Source organism: Rhodnius prolixus, unplaced genomic scaffold (genome assembly GCF_049639745.1).
Source record: "Rhodnius prolixus isolate KJV_2025 unplaced genomic scaffold, Rpr scaffold_9, whole genome shotgun sequence".
In the NCBI taxonomy this organism is placed as follows: domain Eukaryota; kingdom Metazoa; phylum Arthropoda; class Insecta; order Hemiptera; family Reduviidae; genus Rhodnius; species Rhodnius prolixus.
The window spans coordinates 10,744,651-10,769,989 of NW_027411604.1; the positions used below are offsets into that span (position 1 = coordinate 10,744,651).

General features: G+C 32.5%; 1 long non-coding RNA gene across 1 annotated transcript; it reads right to left on the minus strand.

Moving 5' to 3' along the window:
• Positions 1-15,308: 15,308 nt before the first annotated feature.
• Positions 15,309-17,224, minus strand: LOC141454351 (uncharacterized). The gene is made up of 3 exons (XR_012458647.1): positions 17,066-17,224; positions 16,654-16,805; positions 15,309-16,579 (listed from the first exon to the last, which is right to left on the minus strand). It is a non-coding gene; the product is annotated as an uncharacterized lncRNA (long non-coding RNA).
• Between the last annotated feature and the right edge of the window lie 8,115 nt (positions 17,225-25,339).

Sequence of the window (25,339 nt, forward strand, 5' to 3'; positions counted from 1 at the left end):
TTTTGAACAGTTTTTATAATATATATAATATAATATATTTTATGATTTAGATAAATTGCATTTCAACTATTTTTCCCGATATCAAGTGTATAATTGCAAAAGCAGCACTACAAAAATGGCAGACAGATTACAGTAATGGTAATAAAGAGAGATTCTATAAAACTAAGGTAGATCAGTTACCTAGGCAACCATGGTTTAAGGGAACTGTCACTAATAAATGGGTTGTTACGACAATAAGCAGGCTGAGAGCGAACCACGCGGTGTGCGGATCGTATCTACACAGGATCAACAAAAGGTCCTCTCCTCTTTGCGTAGATTGCAATGAGGAGGAAGATTTCAAACATATAATAATGATATGACCACGTTATGTGGTAGAAAGGAAACGAATGTTTGACGACTTATACAGGTATTTAGATGCACCATTTCGCTATGAAGACATAATATTCTCCACCAACATATATGTGCTTAAGTCTATGGCAGAGCTAGCAATGAAATATGAATGTATTTAAAACTTATAGCCGATTAGAATGAATGCAGGAAAATGATTACAAAAGGATTTTTATTTCGGTTAAGGATGGCAGGAATATAGAGTACTGATCCATCCATTAGTTGTAAGGTTTCTGTAAATAGTTGTATATAGTAGTGAGATGAATGTGTGAAGCGAATGTATTTATAAGTAAGAATGGAGAGTGAGTGATATTCTAGTGATAAGCACCTAGACGATGCTGGCTGTATACATAGAAGATGATGGCTGTATGGCGAAAGCCAATGCCAAAAAAAAAAAAGGCAAAAAAAAACTATTTTCTCTAGATTAGTGCAAATAATTTGACTAGGCGACTCTAGGACCTCCTAGACAAAGCCCTCGGTCCCCCTAGAGGACCACCGTTGCACAGTACTGGACTATATAGATTTGTCCATCAACTTAAGAATATTTCCAAGGAATAAGCCAAACTATAGAGAAATAGGCCGTTTTCAAGAAAAGTTCTAAAAATTGAAAAATCGATTCCGTTAACGGGCTCTTCCGGTTTGCTGATATCTACATCGAGCCTATCGATAGCATCGATTTGAAATACCAAAGTATAGTAATTGTTCTTTTTTTTTTAGTTATACTGACGTCACTGACATAAACACTCAAACGATTCCCAGTAGGGACTCAAAATCAGAAATCTGTACGAAAGCTAAATCTACTTTTACTACGAATAAGATAATGTAAAAAAAAATAATCCTCAATTGGAGGACAAATAAGTGAAAATAATGCGCTATTTTAAGTTAAGATTGGTGGTGGTTCTAAATCAGAGGTGGAAGAATAAAAGAAATGAAAAGAGTCTTTGGGGATGCTCAATCCAGTGCTGTGGATTAAGAATATTAGGGAGCAGAAACCTGGACTCTGAATAAGATAAAAAAGAAATATATTGCTATCCACCGAAATGGAGTACAGAAGGAGGTCAACAGGTAGATCCAGATATAGAGCTTAAACAGCTAAAATGGTTGGGGTTAAGGATAGGTGGAGACAGAATCTCAAAGGGCAGTGTATGAGATGACGGTTTAGGGAGGAAGAAGAAGGGAAAGGATCTAGGACCAGATGGAAAGGCTCCATATAAGAATCCCTGGTGGAATAGGATTTGATTGGGGAGGCTGATGCCACGGAAAAGTAGAAATTGAAGGATCGGCAGAGATAGTTGTTAGATAGGAATCTACTACGCGTGGGAGTCTCAAAGAAAAGAAAAAAATTCCTTCCTAATTTAAAGGCAAAACTACAGATTGTAATGGATATTATAAGGGGCACACAAAGTCTCAATATAGGTGAACACAATTTCTTGGTAAATTTAAAATTTATCACCCAAGTGCTTAAAAAAATTAAAAAAAAAAAAAATGTGCGATATACGAGTATACAAAGTAATGAGAGTTGCCTGATGGAGAGGTAGTTCACAATGCTGAATTTCAAATGAGCAAGTTCCGGAAGTGGGTGGAAAGTAAGAAAAAAAAATAAAAGTTGATTTTCACAAAAACCCTAGTGGGTCTTTGCTAAACAAACAAGACAATCCAACAAAACTGAACAAATATTGCCACAACGAAACAAGAAATATTAGATTATAAAGTTTTTATAAATCTGAAATCATTGTATTTATTTATCTGTTTACTAAAAAAATTCTCAGAGAGTAGAATGGAATACAAACATAAGCGGAAGAGAAAAGTAATGTCATATTTACAAAGATTAGTGATTCAATTCTTTGCGGGAAAAAGGAGTTTTTCAGTGCGCTGGTTTTTCACAGTACTACTCTAAAAAGTTTACTAATATTTTTCTTGCAATTTCCATTAATATTTTGTTTATCTACTGCATTTTTGACGACATCCTCAGCAAGTACAACTCTTTGAATAGTCCTTCCTCAACTTTACAATTGGTTAGAAACTATCAATTAGTAACAAGCTCGGTAAACCCAAGTCATTTTAGCGAAGGTACAAATAAAAAACGAACAAATGAACGCATTACATTCTGACCTTATTTTCTCCACAAATTTTGAAAGGAGAGCCCAGAATTTAGACTCATATACGTGGAATTCCAGAATTAGAGTTCCAATTGGTGAGGAATTTTTACACTAGTGGGCCGCAAACATTTTGAACTGTGCCGCCAAATTTTAGAAATGCATACAATAAAAATTATAGAAGACGATATGAGAGTAGCATTATCATTTATATGACCAAATGTAAACTGTCATTATCAAAAAACATCAAGCTCAAATTTATCATTAAAGTATTCTTATTATTAACTTGTAATTATCCCTTAATAAATATATACCTACTGTTGTTTTAGTAGTACAATATTATTTTATTTTATATTAAAAATAAACATAAACTATTTTACACAGTGCATTATGGATAAGTAAAATACTTTTAAACTTATCTTATTGTTAGTTTACCGCCAAAATTTTGAAATTGTTAAAAGTGTGCCGCGACAGAAAAAAAAATGTTGAGAATCAATGGTTTACACCAACTAACTAAAGACCACTGTCTACTACTCAAGTTACTGTCAAGTGAAAAGTAACTCAGGACAGAGCGGTAACATCAGCTATCGTTTCAGAAAGATTAGGATTTACACAAAGCATACGAAGCTTAAAGGCAAATTATTATTATTATTGGGGATCCTCCACTAAACTCTAAGAGTCCCCCTAAAAAAATTACCTGAACTCTCAACCGGAGATCCTAGGTTCGACTCTCAACTGGGCTACTCTAAGTAACCCCAAACTGTTAATAAACTAGTTATTGTTAGTCTTGTCTACAATGGATCGGCAGTGTACTCAAAAAAAAAAAGGCCTTTGTCGGCCTGAGATATATTGTCACGCCTTAAATGACATGCAGAGATATCATGTTGTACTTCAGCCAAAATCTCTTAACAACAGTTACAGCTGAGACACCAAGAATGAAAAAGAAGAAAACATCTTCTAGAACTTCTAACTGTAGAATTCAATTTCAAGGCTGAATTTAATGAGAAAGACTCCAATTAGATACAAAATGAAACACAATAGATAATTCCCTTCAGATTTGTGAAATAAAGAGGTTAGTTTTGTCATGTGAAGAGAATGGAAAGTCGCAAGGAATGTAGAGGAAGACTAAGAAGGGAGAAGAACCAAGGCTTGGTTCCTTGGTTAGACCAACAGGAACATTGAGTAATGAGGGATAAGCCTCCGGCAAGTAGGCTGAAAGAGGCTCTAAGATGGAATTAAATGAAATATTAAAGATAGAATCATTTTAGGAGGCGAGTAACCTCACATATGAGGGAAATTCTTCAAAAATAAATAACACATAAAAACAAGTGATTCAATGTTATTAGACTTAAATTGAACAAAGTTATTATTACTGTTCAACCGCCTTTTAAACCTGACGAAAATGTAACAGTACACTAATTGGTTTAATAACTGACGTCAGAAACTTAATCAAGCAGGAGGCGGTAATAACGATAAACTTCGGTCAAACTTTGCACCACTTTAATTAGTTGTTGATGCGCCCCCCCCTTTAAACCGGGGGCTAGCAAGGATTGTTTTATTAATTTAAATTAATTACAAGATCTACGCAGTTTTTCCGAAGATCTGGGACTTTCTTGAAGATTTAGAAACCATTTAGATCCAAACTTCAGACTAGATGCGAATTAGGTGCGGAAAATGTCGTTATTTTTTTTATAACTAGAAAAAATCTCGACTTTTCGAGGTTCCAATTCAAAAAATTGTTTTTGAAAATCCATATAATTGATCAAATTAAATTCTAACCAACATTATACAGTCCTCTGGCTGCTAACTTCTGCTAGAACCACAAATCGATCGAAGATAGTTTTAACTCGAAATTAGTTGTAATATAGAAACTTTTTTAACAACGTTGAGAGTATTTTACTGTACAAAGATTTTTGTGAATTACCTTTAATTTAGAAAAATGAATCTAAACATCATTTGGGTGAGACCCATAATTAATACTGGTGCTCCTGAAGGAACAGTTAGATAATTTGAGGTATTGTGTAATGCATTGGTTTATTTCAATCTCTGGGAATGATTCATTGTAAGATAGACGTTAAGGTAGTCGCTTCCTGTTCGAGTTAACTAAGTTTTTTTTCAGTAGTAATGTAATGACTTCTATCTAAGCACTTGACGCTACCACGAGTATCCCGCACTTTGACCGACAGTGAGTGAATCCAACCACTAAGCAGTTTGTGACAAGAGAAAGGAAATGGTCACTTACATCCTGTCTGATTGCAATGCAAGTGAGACCAGAAGAAAATAAGCAAAAACCACTGGTGGTTAAAGCCTGGATTTGCAAAAAACGTTTCTCATAAAAGAACTAAAGGAAGCACTAAGATGGATTTACTGTCCTCGAGCTCTAATCTAACGTTATCTGTTTGGGTCTTAAGTTAGGAATTCTAATGAACATAAAGATCTTTGCTGAGAATAAAAATAACATTTTTTTAACATAATTCAACTATTTTAAATGAAAAAAAAGATCAATTCCCTCGCCTGGTATTCAGAATGGAAATATAAATCAAATCAGTTCTTTTTTGGAGAGGGAGACTTACTCTCGCATACGTACACAAATATAAAAGGGAAATAATGGAGAGATATTGGCAGATATCTCTATCGCCTCTTTAAATTTCTCTTTTAATGCCAAGTTTCAAGCACAGGAACAGTTAATACACTCGGCCAGGGTATCTCCCCATAAATCTAGCACAATACCCTGAATTCTAGGAGAAGGGATGAAGGTGAGTCCGCCATTCACTGGCAATTATTTATTGTTGCAGTGTTATCATTGTCACAAACCGACCACAAATATCGTTAATGTTTTGGTCGGGGAATTGTATTTATATAAATGTGTGCGTCCAAAATGGAGGAGGTGAATAATCTAGAACTCATACGAAACTAATAAATGAAACAGTTTGTCCGATTAGATTGCAAAATTATACGTTAAAAATAGCCAATATAGGCTATTTTATTATTAATACGGTACATGGATCTCCTACTTAACAATCAATGTTCTTTCTTCAGAACGGATTGAGTGCTCACGCATATTACCGATAGCTGAGATTGAAATTGATCCAGTAATTGGACACAGAAACCTTCACAAACCCATCTCCGGTCTCTTGAGGAATGGTCCCCCCAAAGAAAAGGGAAATCAAGTTAAACGAAACCAAATCTCGAATTATTACTTTCACTGTTCCTCCGATCTACTTTGACCTCAATTCCTATTCCTGCTGCCAATGTTGTCCATTATCTTGGGCTATATTTAGGACAAAAGATTGACTTGGAACCAGCTCATACGACTTAACTGAAGTTGTTGAAGAGACGCTATCGACTCTTAAAAGACTACTAGACCATCGATCAAAACTTTCACTTAATAACAAACGACTGATATTCAGTTCTATACTAAAACCCACGTAGATGTACTGGTATTGAACTGTGGGGTTCAACGGAACGCTCTAATCTGCACAGAATTTAATCTCTTCAGTCTAAAATTCTCCGCACTATCGTTAACGCTCCCGTGTTTCAAATCTAACCATCCACACAAACTTCCAAAATTCTGTTTTTATAAGTCAAGTCACTTTAAAAACATTCATTCTCTTATTCCAATCCACTTGTCCGCCATTTATCATCTCGTCGCCTTCCAGATCATCCTTCCAGGAGATTAAAAATGCCAATGGCTTCGCGATTTTCTCTCTTCTAAAGAAAGTAGCTAATCCTGGAGATGACTTAGGGTGTGTTATCACTGGGTAACTTCTCCCCTCAATTAGTGAGTTTGTAGTGGTGTCAGTTATTGTCGCTAGTGTACCTAGCGATGGTTTAACAAATAAATTTTTTAAAAAATCCTAAAAGATAAGCTTTTTTCTATTAAGCTTATCGTAACAAGTTGTCAGAATAAGCATGAAAAACCATTTTTCAAGTTAAAATGATTGAACCCATTTTAATTAAAACATAAACATTAGTAACCCCAATTTATCTAAATCTATACACAAGGAGGTGGTGATACTCCAACTAAAGTTACATAATTCACTCTTCTTCTTTCAATAATCGTTAAAAAAAGAAGACAGTTGGCAACTTGCCACAACAGCGGAAGAGGCAAATCTCCTTCCAATTCCTTAACAAATATCCTGTACACATCTTTCAAGATCAGCTAACGCTTGCCTGTTACTAATACTCCCGCTGGCCAAATATTGGGACCTTTTTTGAAATCAGACAAGCATACATTTTTTCACCCTCTCAGCCAAGACCACCACCCCCACCAAAGGCGACCGGGCGGAAAGCTTCCCAGTCTTTCTTCTCTCTTTGCACATTTTATCCCATTCCGGCGGCCTTTCTACATAACCCACATTGTGCAAATTTATTTTTAATTTGATTTACATACGTTATCCCGACTTCTATAGCAAATAAATATCATTTTTAAAAAAACAAAAATTATTAAACCCTAAGGTTTATTTTATTTTTTTGTTATTTTCCTTCGCTGCTTCATTAAAATATCTAACCAAATTTTTAACACGAACTTAGAGAACATGATTTATGTACATGATGCGCGAGCCTCAGTCGATTTATTAGATGGATTTCTCTTAGTGCCTGTAGAGATTTATAAGAATCTCAGCAATAAAGTATTTGCAAGCACAAATATATTTTTGTAAAATCTGTGATCGGAAAAAGACTAGTCCCTAAACCACTGGCTGGCGGTGTGTCTTTTATTGGACATCACCCTTTGCAAATTCCTCTGTCCATTTTGGCAGCCATCTGTTGGGCATTTAAAACGGGAGAGACTAGTTTGTCCTAGAGAATTTTTATAAAAATGGCCAGTTCAAAGATACTCGTACTAATGAGCAAAAATGTTTATTTAAAAATGATCAAAAGATATGTATTTATTTCAGTAATCATAAATCATAAGTTACTACAGTCGAGCCTCCCATAAAGGACGCTCTCACTAGCGACCACCTCCATTTACGGACAGTTTTTGGATTTCCCCGTTTTACCCCTAATACACTTTCTATATAAAAGAACCTCCGTCTAACGGATTATATGTTTCACCTCCCACCAACGACCACCTTATTATTAAAAGTCCGTTTGACGCTGTGATAAAAAAGAATTATCCCCTCTCAAGTTTTAGTTTTTTTTTTCTGGTTTTTCCTAAAGTTTCCTATATAAGCTCCATACATCTTGTACCATTTTAATCATTTTTCAATATTACTTTGGACGAACAATATTATTTTTTGCCGATATGTCTTTCAAACGAAAGTGGTTAACTCTAGAAGAGAAAATAAATGTTAGAAGATTTTGCAAAAACTAAATCGAGCCATCGTCAACTAGCCGATAGGTTTGTTCTATTTTTCTAATAATAGATGATAGTATGATGATAATTTTACCATAAATTATTATTGTTATGAATAAATGTGATGATTATTATAAAAATTGTTATAAAAATTATTAATTAAGTCAATTATATGTAGTTTTTTGATAAATGTTTTGGATAATTAAGAAAAATTTGATGCATATCATATAGCTAAATAATTATGCAATTATGTACGTTTTTAAATCTATTAATAATAAACAATTTTTAAATAGATGTTTAGAAAAAAAATATATATATATTTTCATTATGAAACTTGCCTACCGCCTACTAACGACCGACCAACTCCAAACAGCGGCCACTTTGCTTTCCCCCGCCAGTGTCCGTTATTGAGAGGTTCGTCTGTATTTTTTTAAAATTAGATTACTAATCTAATTAGTAACAAAAAATAAAAAAAAAACACAAAAATTTAATGAAAAGGATTTTATAATCCCGAAAAATTTGTTTAATTTTTAAAATTTAAAGATCTATTGTTTTTAAGTATGTTTGCTCAGACGACCTATTGAAAGTAAAAATAACAAGTCTTAACAACTTCATTTGTACTTTGTAGCGCCGATAATATTTATTTTAATTCTTCTTTTTTTACTGTTTTATGTTAAAATAAAGATTATCTATTTGTGCAAAAATAAGAGATAAACAATTTGCCCAACAAGTAACACCTCATTCATAATGGAGACTAAACAAGACAGTCTAAATGCTGAAGAATCAATCACCATCAGCTTTTAGTAAATAATAAAAAAGCCAACATTGAAAAAAAAAATGGAGAAAGAGAAGTGAAAGAGAAAGAGAGAATTGAAGAGGAAAGTAATTGGCCAACAACTACGTGACTTTAATATAGAAATGCAAAGTTGCTTCTAGTATTCTCTTAATGTATATTTCATAAGGCAGTGCGCACTATTTCATGTGTGAAAATATTTGAAAAAAATAAAAAAATAAACAAAGTAAAAACCTGTATTGAATTCTTTATTTAAGTAAATTTGTTCTGTTTTATTTCTATTTAAAATTTATTCCTGGTTTAAATTTTATTCCTAAAAAATATTCTCAAAGAAAAATGGAACACAAAAAATAAAAGTTCTATTTTATAATCCCGGGGAGTAATTCAAAAAGATAAGACAAAAGAGGTTAAATTAAAGTAAACTATAGTTTCTAATTCTACCGTATTAAATTTATTTACTCAATTGACCAAACAGCTTGTGTTAAATCGCTCGAACAAGATTAAACTAAAATTTTAAAATCTCTCAGAATTATATTTTTTAAAGAATTTTAAATAATCCAGTTGTAAACTTTCGTAGGAGCTCTTTTTTGGCTTCAATGAAGGAAAAAAGGTTTAACTGAAATCTAAAATAATCTTTAAAGGGAACTTACACCCCACTTTTGAAGTAAAAGAAAAAATTTAAATTAAGGTTATTGATCTACATTTCTGTAATCTGCACACGAAGTTAAGAGACCATCTTAGCAGGTAGTTAAAAAAAAAAAAAAATCACTTCAAAATGATTCTTTAAATAATTCTTCAAACTCTGAATTTAATCTATCTATCCACAATTCCCCCTTATATTAATATCCTCCTCATCTACTCGTATCTTTCTTTCCTGTACTGTATACATTATACTGAAATGAAAAAGGGAAATTTAAAGGAAAACCTAACAACCTCACACTTCACTGAAGTGCACTTACTAAAATTGCTTCAAATAAAAAGTTTTAGAAGGGTATTATTGTAGAAAGTTTAGTGAAAATCGTCCGAACAATTTTCTTGAAAAACTCAAAAAGAGTGAAAAATCTATTCAGTAAAGAGGTATTACTGAATTTCCTTCAAAATTTGGAATTTACCAAAACCTTTTTAGCCTTTCTATTGTACAATTTATAAGATAAATTTATAAGTTAATACATAAATAAGTATAAGTAAGATAAATGTATAAATAATGTATAAGTATAATGGCATATATGGTTGAGGAAATTTGACCAGAATAACCGAGAACCGGAGATCATTTAATGAAACAGAAGTAGAAGGTAGAAGGCGTCAGGACCCTCCCACTTATGAACTTTGGAGCAATATGTGATGGAAATCATGCCGCGTGGTTGGGGTGGCGTACCGGGAGATAGATGGCTAAGGACAGCGAAGAGTGGAGGAAAATGTGGTAAAGCATCTTCACTGAATAGATGAACAAAGGATAGTCTATATATACGGAATTTTAAAATTTTCATCACATTTTCACAACTCTGAAATTCCTCTAGGCTGAATATGTGGTAAAGCAGAGTATTATTCACTGAAATGGAACTTAAGAGAAAGCCTAAAAATCCTTCCAGAACAGTGTACTGAACTTCAGTGCAGGAATACTCCGAAGAAAAATTAAAATATAGATGTATGGATGTAAACACTAAGTTTTATAGGAAATCAGAGGACCAGTATTCAAGAAACTCCTCTAAAAAAGTAGATAATCTCTTCAACGAACTGATGCAGAAAACGGAGAGAGAGTTTTTGAACTCGCCAGTTTGAGAACGAGATTGATCCCCCTGAAAGGGTCAAACGCAGTATAAATTTTGACCCAACAGACCTCATAACCTACAAGTCCCTTGAAAATCTTTAACTAAAATACCCCTTCTTTTAGATGCAGCAACAGAATGTAATAACATAAAATTGTTTAAAACAGTTTATTCTATTAAATTTTTGATCGTAACCAAAATTGAGTTGTAATCCTAAAAATTGACTTTAAAGGAAAATTAAACATTTTCATACAGCTAAAATTTATAAAATTACATGATGATAACGAAGGACCGCAACATAGATACTTATATAAATATTGATTACTAAATTTCTCAGCTTACCTGCTTTTGATGAAGGTAGCATCGATGATGGTATCATGTCCTTTTGAAGTTGTCTTCTCTGCACTTGACACATTGTAAAAGAAAAATTACAAAACTACCGGGATGCAGTAATTCTTGAACGGAATTTGGAATAACCGAAATACTTGTTCTTTTGTATGCACTTTAAAAAAAGGAAATAATCAGTTGTTTTAACTAATAAATAGTTTCCAAACTACAGTTTCAAACACTATCTATACTGTTAAACTTTCTAAAACTAAAACTATCTAAACTACAGTTTCAAACACTATCGGAACTTCACCATCACCATCTGTAAATGCAAAGAAAAATAATTATTAGTTTCATCATACTCGCAAAGAAAAGCTAATTATTCTAAGTTTTCTCTTAAGAGATCTTGTCGTTACTCTGCAGTTAACTCGGCAATTTATGACTGTGGGTCCTAACAGTAGCTGTGCTTGAATACTTAGAAGCATACCATGAGAGTACGGTAGTTGCATAGCAGCTTCGGTAAACATAGAAGGTTCCTCGAATTGGTTGAGACTAAAAATAATCTCTAGATATCTGCATGTACACCTGCATGTGAAGAAGTACAAGGTAATTGTCTCTGCCGACTGTTTTTATAATAAAAGAACCCGATGTGAGCAATCATCCTAACAGTGATTTCAAGTCACTAACAGCGATTGCTAGGTATTTAAATAATTCAAATTATGCACGAAAATTCAAAACTTAAAACAGTTTCAATCTTCAAAAAAGATTTCCTTGGTCACATTTGGCGTTATCTAAGAATGCAATGGCATACCTTTTTTCAAATTGCATTAATTTTGGACGAAATTATAATCCTATTCGCTTAATTAATAAAAAGTAAGATTAATTAATTAATTAATAAAAAAAAGTATTCATAGCATGATCAAATCATCGGCCTGAAACTTTTTAAAACATAAAGCAAAATTCTTGCTTTCTTTATCAATATATAAAGTATAAGTACTAAATACTAATTGTAGGACTAACTTATTAAATGCATGCCAAATATACCTTCACAATAATTTAAAACAAGTGCTTCTTATTGAACAGAAGAGAACAAAAAGCCAAATGACAGAAGGAAATATGATATAAGGAGAAGAAAAAATTTAGATAATTAAATTTAAGATTCATAGCAATATTAAAAACACCAAATAACTAATACAATAAGAACATCTCAGTTGGATCCCCACATCAGACCCTAACAAGGATGCCATGCTTTTCAGACATAGCTGACAAGATCTCTAACCACTGTTACCAAAAGATGCGTTGAGGATGATCACCATGTAAAAAGTCATTAACACAGAGGCACCCAGGAAGCGCTCTCCAAAGCCACTCAGAATTGCCACAAAGTAAGAAAAAATATCTTCTTAAATTGAACGTTGTCCAGAAATAAACAGTACGTATCCACCCAATCAAGTTAAGGAGAAGTAATATCTGAGCCTAAATAATCACTAAGCTCTGCGCCTTTAAGGTAAAGATCGGTCCATCATGATCCAAAATCATACGCAATAGAAAACTTTTAGATTCCAAACTTCTTCACAAACACATTTCTCAGTGGTGAACAGCAATTATCTCCAAAAAAAAAAACATTTTAGCTGGTTCTTCTAGTGGAAATAATGTCCAAAAAAATGACAAATCTACAAGAATATATTTCTTCAAATCCTGCCAATGCATTAACGTCTTACCAGTTCGCACGCCAAAAACGTTTGTTAAGCAATGATGAGGGAGAACCAACACATTTAAAACAATATGTGAAATTAAGATGAAGGTAATAAACCAGCAAGAGGGTTGGTACAAGTCTTAATGTAAATTACGTAATCAGGAAGGAAGCTAACAGAATAATTTCTAAAGAGAGAAACGCATTTAAGAAAGAAGTTTAGCCGCTAATAGCTTCATTTCGTTGATAACATTCTGCAAGATAACTTGAAAATATCTCCCACCTAAGTCGCTTAGCAGGATAAATGTAAATTGAACACTAAAGTTCCTTAAGTGTTGGCGTTTGTCGCCAAATGTGAACTCAAGATCAAAGGTGACATCAACTAGTCAATGATAAAATAGTTCATCGAGGCTAATTAGGTCGAATGCATGCAATTTCACAAACACTTGCACTATCATCTTTTAACATTAATTATTGCTCTGATATCAGCACAATGTAGTTGGCTCGTAATGTATAGTTCTAAAGAAATGGAGAGGAACTATAATTACACTTCTTGGACCAAAATTCAGTACAGGCTACGCTTTTTCAATTGATAAATAATTCCTAACAAAATCAATTCCATTTCAAGTCTAATTTCCAATTTATTACTTCATTCCATAGATTCTGGCCAACATAGATTACTCTCTTCAACTTCTTTATCACTCTGTTCCTTAAGGTACAGACCTACTTTCTTGAAAATTAATATGTTCATATTATTTTGTACTCCAAGTCGAAGGTGTTCGGCGCTGTAGACAATCTAGGCTACTTCGGGAGAATCCAGTGCAACCGAAAAGGCTAAATGTCAAAGTGGCTCAAATTAAATCATTTAAAAAAAAATGTTCTGTAAATCCTTTTATTTTCAAGTTTTATGGGACTCCATCAAATTTTTTAGTGTAAAATTTATTCCTGTGCTTGGAATAACAGATGCGACAATTTACTTACCATTTCAAGCCTGACGGCTAATTTCTGAATAGGATATTATTCATGCTGTGATAAATGTCTTACATAATCTAATTCTTTTTTAAAATCATACAAATTTTCTCGCCTATACTATAGAATCCTACAATACAGCTTAAATTCAAAAATTTATGTTTAATTCTTCTCGTAACAGTGAATTAGCAACAATATTCAGTATATGCTATAAATCGATCAATGTGAAAGTCATTAAGAAAAAAAAATTCAATATTTATTCAACACAAGTAGAAAATGAATGCATGAATTAAAGTAAATTATAACTTGATCACCTACAGAGATGATCTCCTTCATTAAGCTCAATCTTATGATGACAATTAATAATAGCTAAAGATTTAAGATTTTTTTATGTCACCAAAAGTAAAAGTTGTTAATTGGTAAACGAATTCAATGTACATACAGTTATATGCCGATGACTCTGTCAGTATTGCAAATACAAAAGTAAATCGCAAGAGTTCAGTTAAATAAAGGAAAGGCCCTCGTCATAATTAAAATGATGCATGTTGACTGTACAATGAAAAAGCATGTGAACGGGCATTCATAGGGCCATAATTAAATAATAATAATTGAAATTACCCTATAAAATATCTAGAATTGAAAACAAAGCTGCAAGCCCCATCATTTACCAAGCCATGTTACAGCTGCCGAAATTAGTTTCTTTCATAGAATCGAAGAGAAAACCAAGAGTAACAAAATAATGGGAGGAAAAGACAAGCAGAATCTGGGAAATTCGTATTCAAGTTGAAGAGTACGAAGTTGAAGTTGTTTAGCCACATCAGTGGAAGTGAAGAGAGAAGATAAAATGCTAAATGGTGATTAAATGTGAAAGCCACAGACCCAGAATGGGCTATCAGTGTCTCGAAAGAAGGGTAACTTGCAAGAAAGAATGGACCAAGACAGAGACAGATTGATACGGTAGTTGGCCATTACTAATACGTTGCTGGAAGGCATGAGAGTCTCGGACAAAGAAAGAATAACATTGTAAAATTGCTACATAGGTCATATGTTCCACTTAGTTCATGGTTCAGAGCAAATGTTCATCTTCTAGGATCTTCTAGATCATAATCTAAGTATTCTAAATATGAAAAGGATTCTTAATAATATTAACAGTTGCTTAAAACTTATTTTTTAACTCTCAATTCCTTTTCTTTGTCCAATTATTTGATTTAAGTTAATGAATGAATACCAATTGTAATCTTTCACGTATTGAGAATCTTTCTAACTCAAATCAGTATCATAGTATATACTTTAGAACCGCAAATTAATTCTAATTCAAGTGTATTATATAAAAAGAATACCGAACGTACAGTGGCTCCACCTATCAATATAAAGAAACAACTTTTTCTTGCGGACTATCCATCATAAACAGCACTATTATAAAGTTATTTAATGTTAAAATAGATTATTAGCAATAAGTTTGAATACCGCTCTTCAAATGTTCCAGTTTATTAGTCGTGTATTCCACAACTTATAAGTTTTAATTTTTTAAGGAATCTCGAGATTGTAATTCTGCTATTCATAGCATGAACAAATTTCTTTTTCTTACTAAAGGCGAAGTATGTTTAAATATTTTTGACTATACAATCATCAACCATCTATGCAATCATCAATTATGCTAATTTATTTATTAATTACTAATAAAGGTAAGGATGTTAAATGAAAGTAACAAGTTAGTATATAGCAAGTTTAAAACATAAGAATCCGATGTGATCAATTAAGAAGTTTTTAAGAAAAATTTTAATTTAATTTTTGATCAGTTTTGGATGAACATTTGAATACTTGCAAATTTAATATTTCATGATTGTATAATATCTGGTAAAAATATATACTTAAATTATTTTTTCCTAACAAGGTCAAAAGGTCGAGCTCGCAAAAAAACATTTTTTAAACAAAATTGGGCCAAACTCACATAACATACGTTCATAAAAGACTTTATAAAACATTTTTAAACTTAAAGCTTAATAATTTATTTACAAACTACAAAATACAACTACTTTTTAAAAAAATAAAACTTACTCTCTATTACATTAGTAGTATGTATTTCCAGCAGCACTATCTATGAATTCATTTTTCAAATATACGTCTAATAATAGAGCAAAAACTTTCTTCAACACCAATAAAAAGATTTCTAAGTTCATTTTAACATCACAATTAACAAGAAAATAAGATTATTGCAATTAAAAATTACTTAAAACGGGGCATTAAAAAATGGCCGTCACAGAAATGGTCCAGTTCTTAAAAAAGCAATGCCACTTATGTACTTTCAACCAATATAAGTAATAATAGTAAAATTATAATTAATTTTGATAACACAAAATAATAATAATTATTAGAATTATTTTTCAATATTTTTAATTGAAATTTGGAAAATTATTAATCTAAAGGAATAACAAAATTACATAATTTCAAGCTCTTAATTTTTATTAGTATTTGATTTAGAATATTTAAATAATTAAAATTAAATACAAATAAATACAAATATTTTTACCAACATTTAATTAATAATAATTATATTATTAGTTACAGTTACATGTATTAATGAATGGATTATGTTCCAGGCTGCATCCGTGCATGGTTGCAACTCAGGCAGTGTACGTTACCCAATTTAAATTTTGATAGGTAAGTTATTTTAAATTATTTAACTAATTTATCTTAAGAATTCAAACATAACTTTCATTACAATTAGTATCAAAAGTGGCGTCAAAAGTGTAAACGATTACTAACTTTGATGATAGATTATTTTTCATGGTTAATCAAAATAACACTTTATACTTCACCGATTAGCCAAAAATAATAAAGCAATAATAATTTAATTTAATTCACTTAGATTTACTTATACATTTATTCTAAAATTTTAAATTTAAAAAAATTACAAAACTCAAATCCAACTGATAATTTGAATATGTAGCATACAAAATTAGTTTTATAAATTTAGACAGACAGGGACTTTTTAACAGGTTCTTTAAGGTATTATTTTAAAATAGTTCTGTTACGTATTGGTTGTTTAAATCAATGCTCCAAACTTCTCAAAGATGAAGGAATGCTTTTCTAATGATTTGCTCTTTTAAACTTTTCTCCAGCTTTGCTGTGAACTTGTAAAAATCAGCAAGAAGTATGTGAATACTTTCTTTTTAAAATCGCTTCAAACAAACACTGTATTTTTGGCTTGTACCGTAGTTCTTTAAAGCTTTGATCGACTTTTTCTTAGGCGCTCTAAGAGAAAAAAAAACAACACATCAGTAACAGCAGTTAACATGCTAACAAGACAAAGTTTCAATTTTAAGTACCTTTTTCTGGAAAGTAGCCGTTACTTTGTATTAATTTTTTCCAAATTAAATTTAAACTTGTAATTCCAGGTGTGTTTTCTGCAGTCTGTTAATAATGCTATGTTGGTGCTTAAGGCCAAGGCTGGAGTTAGAAACCTGCTTGCTAACCTTTACTGGAACCAAAGGTATAATCTAATGAATTAAATACTAGATTAGATATTAAATTACTAAATTAGATATTAGTTATTTTCATAAGGATTTCAAATTCAATATTTATTTTATATTAAACAAAGAAAACATTAATTAACGCTGTAACCGTGTAAGAAAACAGATAACGTTTTCAACAGATATTACTTTCCTCTATAATTGTAAGATGGAGTGCTGATTATGTTTTCACAATATTCTAATGAACTTACTTTAAGATTTTATTTACCTCAAATGTTACCACTTAATAAGTGAGCAATACCTAAGTTCACTACTTTATTATTATAATTTTTAATCCGAATTACACACACAGAACTTCTGTTAACCTATTATCACTCGTCCATGGAAGTAATAATAAACGATGATGATGTAAATATCTTATCCCCACTATTACAGGTGAAGTACATTCAAAAACAAAAAGTAGACATTATTGCAACAAGAGCCCTATCTAGGAACTGACATTATAAACTCCTTGTGGAAACCATTAAATCTCAATTTTTTTTACAATAATTAGAAAGAAATTGCTTGTCTACTTTACAAAATCTATTTTTTCTTCATATTTTTGAATATTTTAAACATAATACTGTTTGAGGAGATACAAAATGAAATTACGGAAGTATCAGATGCAATTTCTGAATTACATACTCTGAAATATTCATATAAAGTACTCCAAAACCATTTTTTTCCCTCTTCCCAAGATTTTAAATATCTTTCATCTTTTAGGCTTCTTTGTAATCAACTCATGCTATACTAAATTTTGTTGTGTAAGTTTGTAAATTGTCATACATTGAAAAGTTAATTGAGGACAATATAAATTTCAGAGATACACATTCCTTGGAGACACAAAAATGCAATTTTACTGTTAAATATGAATCCATAAAAGGCAAGAATAATATTGAATCTGTTGAGGGCAGTCTTGAAACTTGAAGAAATTTCGTGTTCTTTTAAAGAATCCTAAATAAACACATCTATCGTTCTGTGATCCTATCTTGCATCCAATTTGACACCTCGTGGGCGGCTTAATTCTATAAATCCTCTTTACCTTGGCTTTATAGAAACCATGTTTTGATAAAGAGGCCCTCTACGTCAGGGTGTAACATTTGTTTTGAGGCACTCTTACTTAGTTGATTTCAAGAATATAGTGTAATACTTTAGAAGACCGATTGAGAAACAAACTCACTTTCACAGGCAAACTTGTAAAAACTACATTTTCCCTTAAGGGGTTCTTAAATCGAATATTTTCCTTGAAAAACGAAAAATCAGCTGTTGCAAAACTTATGGTGTTTAAGAAAAATTGATATAATAAAACAAACATGACACTTCTTTCCCTAAAAACAAACAGTAAAAGTAATTTTTATAGACTTAGAAATAATAAGGTTAAAATAATTAATAGAAGAATGGAAGATGAGTAACAATTGTGTACACAGCAGGTTGGAGTAAGATTGGCTTTTGAAAGGGATTTCTACCTGAGAAGGTAATCTTTAAGGAAACTAGGTGATAAGGTCGGTTAGTTGAAAGTAGTGAAGTGTAGAGGAAAAGGTATACGCTACAGAGGAGACTGGCAAAATTAGAAGAGCCAAAGGAAATGTGCTCAGTTTCATTAGCGAGGCAAGAATCTTCACCCAGTGGAGGTCCTTCCTTGGTAGGGTATAAAGATGGTGGTAATAAGAAGTAGTTTATGTGCCTAGAGTATCGTAGTGCTAGTATCTGGAGTAGAGTATGTGGTGTGATGTTCAATGTATACTCATTCGGTTCTATCCAAACTTTAGTTTTATTAATTTTTCTCCATTTATTATTTACTAAACTTTGTATGTAGGTATAAGCATTATTAATTTTTAATTATCGTAATCGAAATTTAAGTTCAATAATTTAGTTCTAGACGGTGAATTTTTGATAGAAAGTTTTCAATATCTCTTATTCACCATAAGAAGAGTGTAGAAGCGAGCTGATTATTGATTTTGAAACCCACTGAGTTACAAAAGGCGGCAAATTAAGCACCAAGAACGGTGAATTTGTGCTTATTGTGTGATCTACATCATATATAGATACATCTGAGGAATCCAGCTGCGAGTCCTTAGATTTTCAATTACTAGGAGCTTCTTGCAGCTCATTTTTCCATTGTAATGTCTTTAACGAGAGAACAATTCTTGAGGCTGGCAATGCCCTGAAAAAACTCTGGGTGCCAATGGCCTCAGGCTTGCCTTAAATTAAGGGAAAAAAAATTTGAAATGGGTAGAACTTGGGAGCTTTATGAATTAAATTTTTGGCTATAAAAGTGTGAAACCAACGAGCACATTTGCAATTATTATATAAATATCGAAGGGGAATGTTCAAAACTCAGAGAGGGTAACATACGTTGACAAAAATTCGATGAAATCGTCAAAAAAAAAAAAGTGGAATGAGAAGCTGCGAAGAGAGTGCAAGAGGATGAAAACAACATCAGCAAAGATGGTGAAACCAAAGGATGGGAAAACTGGATTGGAGTAGGGAAGTGAAAATTGTTTGGAAGGCTGGAGAGTGTATGTGTAAGAGGGAGACACTAAGAAGACTCGAGGGATGGTCTGGGAACAGACCACTCTCCGACCAAGTAGCTAGCAGATCTGCTAGAGCACGCCACTACAGTATAAACACAGCTGGTGTAATTTAATTTTGTTTTCTCTGCCCCACTATATCCCACTCTGTGATGATGCCCTGGTATGGATGCAGCCTCCGACACAGTTGAGGACGGTAGTTCGCCCTTAACTGTCTGCACCTGTCCCAGCATGGTAGTATCCACAGCACAACTAAGTCTAGTTGTTTACCTTTATTTTGACCGAGTGACGATTTTCCAAATCTACCTTGCACGTCAGTAATCCTAACTGAAACTATAACATATACAGTAACTGCTTCACATTGACACTATCTTAAATCTTAAAGATATCTTTAAAGACTCACCATACTAAAAACAGAACATTTCTTAGCGTTTAGATTTCTCCCAAAAAGAACCGATTACCTTCCTTTTACAGCGTTTTTATTCAATTAACTCTGATCGAGTTCTAAAGTTCTTCTTCAACACTGAAACACTTTCATAATTGGCTGACTTAGATCTCTTGTAACTTTCTGCAGCTCTTAGTAAAAGAGGAATTTTATAATATAATCAATTTTTTTTTTTTTTTTCACTTTATTAGCCATATTTACAACTGCAACAAATATTGCATCAAGTAAATTTGATGATATTGGTTAAATTCACATGAAAGTCATGATAAGAGTAATCACCTATTGGTGAAACTCTTTCTCAGTGGATATTCACATCAATAGGTCCCTAGACCACTTCCGCTTCAAGCGACGAGGAGGATTGTCTGGAAGGTGTGGAGATGAGAGTTGTTGCACAAGAGGATTAGGATGGAGAGCTAGGAGGCTGTGAAAGTTGCGATAGCGAGACTTTATTAGATCAGTGACAAAAGGGATGTGTAGGTCAGTGTGTATGGTAAGGTTAGAAATGAAGTATGGAGCATTTAAGGATTTTCCTTAGAATTTTAGACTGAAGTGTCTGCAGGCGTTTGGAGTTAGAGGGTTTGGTTGAGCCCCACACTTCCGCCCCGTATGTCCATATGGGTCTTAAACAGTGTCTTGTAAATTGTCAGTTTGTGATTCAATTCGAGTTTCGATCTGCGGGCGAGTAGTCTAGTAAGTAGCTTGTAGCGTCTGTTCACGTCTTGTTTCAGTCGAGTATGTGGGTTCCACGTGAGTCACTTGTCAATGTACAGTCCTAAGTATCGTACTACGTCAGCTGGAGGAATCGTTACACCGTTCCGTCGAACTGGTGGACTCGCAGATTTTAGTAAAGTAAACGTAATGTGTACTGATTATCGCTCATTAATTTTTATTTCGAAAATTTTTAAATGAATTTGAATGTTCTGACTGGCATAATCAATTTAAAATTGAAAATGCAAATGCAAAAATCAATGGAATAATTACAAGCGCTGTGAGAGAATCGCCAATTTTCATCAATGATAAAAATTCTTAGACACAAACTGGACCCCATATTAATAAATATATTTTTTAAGAACTGATGGTCTAACGTTCAGATTGATTCTTGAAAATGTTCTTGGGCAAATAAATAAAAATTTAATTTAGCATCATTCAAGTTAAGTTTTTAATAATAAATCATCCAGTCTAAAAGTTATTAAAAATAATGAAACTTAAAAAACGACAATTTTTGTATGTAACCATAACTGATATTAGCTTAATTAGGTTTGGATGCTGTAGCTTACATAAATAGTTGCTGTAATAGAAAGGCCGCAGTTGGGAATTGAAGGTTATTTTAGAAAGGGCAAGGCTAGAATTTCAGTAGACTATAGCAATGGTTTAGGTACCAATAGTACATTCACTGGGCTCAAATAACATGAGACTTCTGATCTAGTTTCTGGCTGTTTCAACGATTAAAGGGTATATTAAATTTTAATTAATCTATTAACTATATCCTGAGGGAAATAGAACAAGCACTATTTGTTCTATTAAATGTGAAAGAAGGATATTTCTATATCTGTCTAACAATGCCTGATATGTAGTATCTACTCTTTCAAGGGAGAAGGGTTGCTAAAAAAGGTTTAACAAAAAAACTGAACAAAGGAAGGTTGTAATAAACGGAGAGGCAATAGTGAAATTTCTTGTACTGTGAGGTGTTAATTTAATTTGAAGATAGTCGCTGAAATCTTTAACCCATAACTAGCTTCTTTCTACATCTCTAACAACATGAATAAGATGAACTAAAAATTAATAAACTTGAGAATTTGATGCTGTTATGATTATCATAGCTAAATTATATTGTAGTACTACCTTACACAGCGCTAACTAAACCCTAAACAATCAATGTCAGGACAACCAAGATATATTTAGACATTTGAGGTACAGAAATTATGCATCCCGTCTGGATTATTATTATTACAGAATTAAACAGCATTCCTTAAAGATATGAGAGAGTGGTTTTGTCCATTTTTCTTGGGTGTGATTCAAATTATTCCCTTTTATTACTTGTTTTATTTTTCTTTAATTTTCTGGCCTTAACAAATTATTCTTTCAACATATTTCATTTTATTCATTCAAACTGTTGAAATATTTATTCGCATACGCTATAGCGTATATTATAATAGAAACTATTGCATTGTTTTATACTTGCAGCATGAACATGTAGTAGAGAAAAGATTTTGGTCATCATATTTTCGAAGTTGGATGGTTGCCATTTTGGTTGCTCCTTATATTCTAGCAAGAAGCTGAACAGTGAGACACCGTCTGGGCCAGGAGATGTTACCGAGAAAGAAGGGTCATAACCGTTAAAAGCTAGTCAGACAGATTCTACTGTTATTTCTTCTTTTTTTTTCAATTCTAGAATTTCAGTTGTTAGACAGTTTTCATTAATATGGTCACGCGCATGGTCTTTTATTATTACATCACTTTCTTAACAAGAAACAAATACGAGTAGTCTATGTCATAACAGTTCTTACAACAGAAATCACGAGAAGATTTTTCAGACCAGACATTTAGTAATTTTAGTTCTAGCGTACAGAGTGCGGTAGTGAGAATTAAGACAAGAATTTGAGAAGATTTCGGAATGAGAAGGAATTTCCAAAGTTAATATTCTGTTTTATTACTACTTACACAGATAAATTTTATGTAAGAATATGTTTTAATGACGCCAAGGCATTTAATACTTGGGCTCTCAGACACCTCCCATCAAAGGTGTTGGTGAACATAGATAAAAACGCAAGTATCCTTGAGGTTTAAATAATTTTTGATAAGCGGAAAATTTAACTGACAATAAAATACATAAGACATAATATTCTTCACCAACATATATGTGCTTAAATCTATAGCAGAGCTAGCAATGAAATATGAATGTATTTAAAAGTTGTAGCCGATTAGAATGAATGCAAGAAAATGATTAGAGAAGGATTACGGTGATTTAAATTTCGGTTAAGCTATAAGTATGGCAGGAATATAGAGTACTGATCCATCCATTAGCTGTAGTTTATGTAAATAGTTGTAAATAGTGGAGGGATGAATGGGTGAAGCGAATGTATTTATAAGTAAGAATGGAGAGTGAGTGATATTCTAGTGATAAGCACCTAGACGATGCTGGCTGTACGGCGGAAGCCAATGCCAAAAAAAAAGCCAAAAATAATAATAAAATAAAATACATAAAATTTACTAATTAATTGATCGAATACAATTTATGACAAAAATTAATTATATTTATGATACTGTGAACTGAAAGTTAGAGAACTAGTGTGGCAAGAAGTTTCATGGATAACTAAAATGAAGAGTAGTTCTGGATAGTTCATTTTGTTAAAAAGGAAAAATTAAAAATACGATATCGGATTGTTGATGTCTCTAGGATAATTTTTGGAAGTTGAGCGTTGCGACTTACAAGTTCTTACCAGGATCAATCTTTAAAAAAGGGCAAATTTAAATCACATAAACATTAGAAATTAAATCCCTTCTTTGCAACGTCCCAAAACAATGCCTTGTCTGTATAAGTATAATTTGTTTTGATAGATACTGTTAGCCACCTGTATGTTGACTGAAACGTGTTTCATAATAACTGCTGGTTATCCTGTGTTATGTCCCTTTTCCCAAATATATGTCTCGATTTAATCCAAATATTTTACGACCTGTTACTATACGCTGTACTATTTAAATCTAGATTTGGTGAACGTGCACACCGTATAGGGACATCGACCCATCACAAAATAAGTTTGTTACGATAGTGGTCTCAAAGAAATTTCACTCCTTGTGCCATCGTGCAATATGATTTGATATAATAATAATTATATAAATTAATTATAAAATTCATTATAATTCATATTTATATAAATTAATTACAGTACAACCTCGATTAATCGGCCCTCGGTTAACCGGGATTCGGATTAACCAGGATCATGTTGAGTCATCATAAGAACACCTGGATCGGCGCCGAAACAAAAGTTAATTTTCGGTGGCGACAGGAAAAAATTTTTGTCTTCCGATGTACAACATAATTGTAGGCGTGGCAACAACTCTTTTATATCTGATTTTCTTGAAGGGTCATTATGTATTTATGTATGTATGTAAAAACCCAAAATATGGTTCAATTAGTACTTCTTGTGATTTACCACGGTCTTTCAAAAGATCTTACAAAAGACCATAAGATTTACGTGACGAAACGGCTTTTTAATTTACATATTTTAACATAGGCATCTTACTGATGAGACTACCTATGCACCCGTATAATACATCCATACTTATGTTCATATGTACATTCCTAGGTACAAATGTACTATGTAATACTGTGTATTCGGTTTAACCGGGATTTCAGTTTTCCGGGATGGGTATAGCCGGAGGTCAGCCCAGTTAATCGAGGTTGTACTGTATTATAAAACAATAATTAACCTTTCATTAAATTCCCAAAATATCTGCAAATTACGGGACCCAAAGATTTGCAATCACAATCGTTGGAACTTCCGAAAAAATCCTCTTACTTTTGGAAGAGATCGTTAGAGAAATAAGTAACTTGTTTTCTTCTCTATCGCTAATAAATAATTATTATTTTTGTTCTATAATATAGATTATCGTTTTGTTTGGTGAGTTCCCTTGCATTACTTGACTAAGCTTTTTACGCCTTAGATCTGAGAATTAATAATTAAATACTGATTATGTTTGAAATAAATGGAATCCTTGACAGATTTGGTTTAATCTAACTTCATTAATTCAACTAAACTGCTTCAGTCTGAGTTCACCTAACGATGAATAGTTCATTAATTTTCTTAGGATTAGCTTAATCCTAGGAGTGATTTATTGTGTGTTATTAGCGATAATTAGAGGCTACTTTTAAACCTATTAATAATCAAAATAGTTCACAATTCTAAGTTTTTGTATTGCTTTAAAATACCATGTATTAAATGATTTTTTAAAGCGAATAATTACTATCACGCATCATTATTTATGTTAAATAGTTACAAATCTGGTCTCTCGTTTTAGAAGTATCGACTGATTGGATATTTAGGAGGAAACTAAATTTAATGATATGTCGTTTTCAGTTGAATTTTGCTCAGCCTTTACTCTGAAATTGTGTTGTGGTTTTGGTACGGTCTATTGAAAGTTGGAATTGAGGTTTTAATATGATATACAGAGAAGTCTCCGCTGAGATGCTGTGTGTTGGATTGAAATGGTTGCCACGGTTACAATGCAGAGCCAGGAATACCATTGGCATAATATAAACACTAATTTGATTCAAACAGACGCTTCCAATTGTGACAAAAAATGTAATTTTTTAATTTAAAAATACAAATAAAAAACACTGACTTTGGAAACTAGATTAGAGATTAGATTAAACTAGGGCGGCCTCAAGGCCTACGCCACTGCGACCCCTTTGGATCTATTGTGGCTCCCCTCACTCTAAAGCTCACCCTCCAGGCCTGTCCTTTTAATCAGACTCTTGATGCTGGAGAGCGGCTCTTGGGTAAAGCTCACAGGCCTTGGTTTTTCC